Source organism: Pinus tabuliformis, chromosome 6 (assembly GCF_031772625.1).
Source record: "Pinus tabuliformis cultivar Carrire ecotype Pingquan chromosome 6, CPIR1, whole genome shotgun sequence".
NCBI lineage: Eukaryota > Viridiplantae > Streptophyta > Pinopsida > Pinales > Pinaceae > Pinus > Pinus tabuliformis.
In genome coordinates, this window is record NC_142292.1 from 405,714,546 (window position 1) to 405,717,271 (window position 2,726).

Genomic DNA, 2,726 nt, shown 5'->3' on the forward strand with positions numbered 1-2,726 from the left:
CTTGTTCGGATATGTGAAATAGTATCATTGTTTTCCATCTTGATTCTTCGAAGCTTATCCTTAACGCCAATTTCCTCTAGTCGTTATTGTTCTGGTAGAGGTCCTTCAATGTCTTCCACATTGAATATGGAGTATCCTTCTTCCATGGAGACTTGAGACAAAATGTCCTTGAACTCCCTCAAGATGATCTTCTCGCCCGCTTCCACACATCTTCCACTCACAGCCAACTCTTGTGCATTAGTTGAACCTGGCTTTGGATTTCTTTATCAATGAAATCCTTCAAGCCGTTGTCTTATAATATAGCCTCCATGTGATCTTTCCATGCTATGTAATTCAAGCTACCTTCCAAGGCATACTCGAGTCTCAAGCCATAGAATGCCATTGGCCAAACTTGAAGTATGATATGAATTCGACTTGCACCTGCAACCCCGAACTTCAAACTTCGAATTCTCTTCTCTGTATACTGTTCACAGCTCCAATAAACCTAGCTTTGATACCATGTAGAATTTCCTGCAAATTCTCTACAAATCTCGCTCTGAGATCTATGTAGAAAATCTGGTTATAGATTAACTCGATAATGCAATATACCAAAGAAAAATACTATAATAGACTTATACTGTCAAACTTGCAAAAGCTTAAAGATCAAGTTGAACACATATAACCATAAGAAGAAGAATCAATACACATGAAACATAGAAAATACTCAGGGGAAAGCCTCAGCTAAAAACCCCACTATTTGTATTATCATACAAGGTGGAAATACATCAGAATTATACAAAGCCTTAGCTCTCACAGCTAGCCAGCTCTCAGTACAATCCTCCTAGATGCTCACAAGAAATCAAAGCTTCTCACAATCCTTCTCCTCTGCCCTCCAAGCTCATATTTCCTTGCGTAGTTACCTCTGGGATGATCTCCTTCACCCAGTGTAACACTGCTCTCACACACTTCTCTAACACACTGTCAAAACTGGGCAATCCTCAAGGAAGCTTCCCTTGACTGCATGCATGAGTTTCATTTATAGAAAAACACATACAACTGATAGTACATTGTCCTTGACATTTAGCTCAACTGGGTCTTTCTTAAAATAGACATGCATGAGTTACTGATGAGGGAATCTTCAGTTATCTGGAGTACACTAGTTGAGTGCATGCATGCATCAACTGACTGATAACTCACAATTAGTTCCTCAAACAGTTTGGAACTAATTTAACTGGACTTAACTCAGTAAACTGAGTTAACTAATTACAACTCAGATATAACTCAATCTTATCTCCTAAATTAAGGGATAATATCCTTAATTTAAGGGATAACTCTTGCATGACTGCAGAAAGACTTCTAACTTGAATTTCTCCAACTAATTAATTAATAATGAATTAATTTATTATTTCCAAGTAGCTAGTGAGACTAAATTCGAATTTTAATTCACAATTTTAATTCAAGGACAAATTAAAATTGCAATATTTTGGATTCTATTTTTATCATTTCTTGTTGCTATTTTCAACACTTCCTCTCAACAAGAAAGGAATTCAACTCGATCCCGATCGTGAACCTTTGGAATGTTATGCATGCAACACTTCTCTCTAGTGTTGTTGCTCCAACAACTCCAGAAACAAAAAAATATCCAACCTGAACCAGTATGATGCATCTATCATCAAAGTCTTTGACTGTTATTGCGTCTATCAACTAAAAACTTTGTGCTTCTACTGACTCTGCCTTTCTGCACTATTGTCAATCCTTCTTTGTGCTATTCAGTATCTAACTTCTCTAGCCTCTGTCACTTTGATCTCTGACTGCATCAATCCCACTTATTCCTCCCGCTAATATGTACTTGGGGCTCCCATAGCAAGGTACAATCCATGAAATAAAACCTTTCAATGGACCCTGACCAATTTCAACCTTCTTGAGACTATCACTTCACATTGCCCCACCTCACACCTGGAGGTATGGCTGCATGTGATCCCTCTGCCCACTTCTCCAATTGTGGCTCCTCCACAATTATCTTAGACTTCTTTTGGGACTGCATGTTGAGAGGTAATTTACTCTCCCTCTCAACCACCAAGTCTCTAACATTTTCCTTGCTCCTCAAGGAATTGCATGCATCTTGAACCTCAAGAGAATACAAGTTCTGAACTCGTGAATCGATTTGTTTCACCTGTCTCATGGTGATGTGTCTAAGGAACGCCTTTCCTTTACTAAAGACAACATCGTAGCCTTTATCCTCCAACATCGTGACCGATACCAAGTTCTTCTTTAGTCTAGGCACATACTTCAAATCTGTCAAGGTGATAGGAGCTCCATGCTCCCTCTAAAAAGAAACCGTGCCCACTCCTAAAACATTAAATCTTTCGTCGTCACCCATCTCTATGTGCATCTTGAGGTCTTTCTCCTTCAAGGTACTGAATAAACTTTTATCGATGGTCATGTGGAATGAGGCTCCATTATCAAGATACTAACCACAACCCATCATCAATGACACCATGCATGCGATGAGGCTAAAGTCCATTTCGAACTAAGAGGCTAATGCCTCACCTTCAAATCCTTCCGAGGATCCCTTCTTGGACTTCTTCTATGGTAAATTAGTCACATAATGACCCATCTCATGAAAATTAAAGCATCTCACCTTAGACTTGTCACTCTTCTTCCCTCCATGAGAAGAATTCGATTCGGAATGGGACACCTTCCCCTTCCCTTTCCTTGTCTTACTTGCTAAGGCCACATTTTCTTCA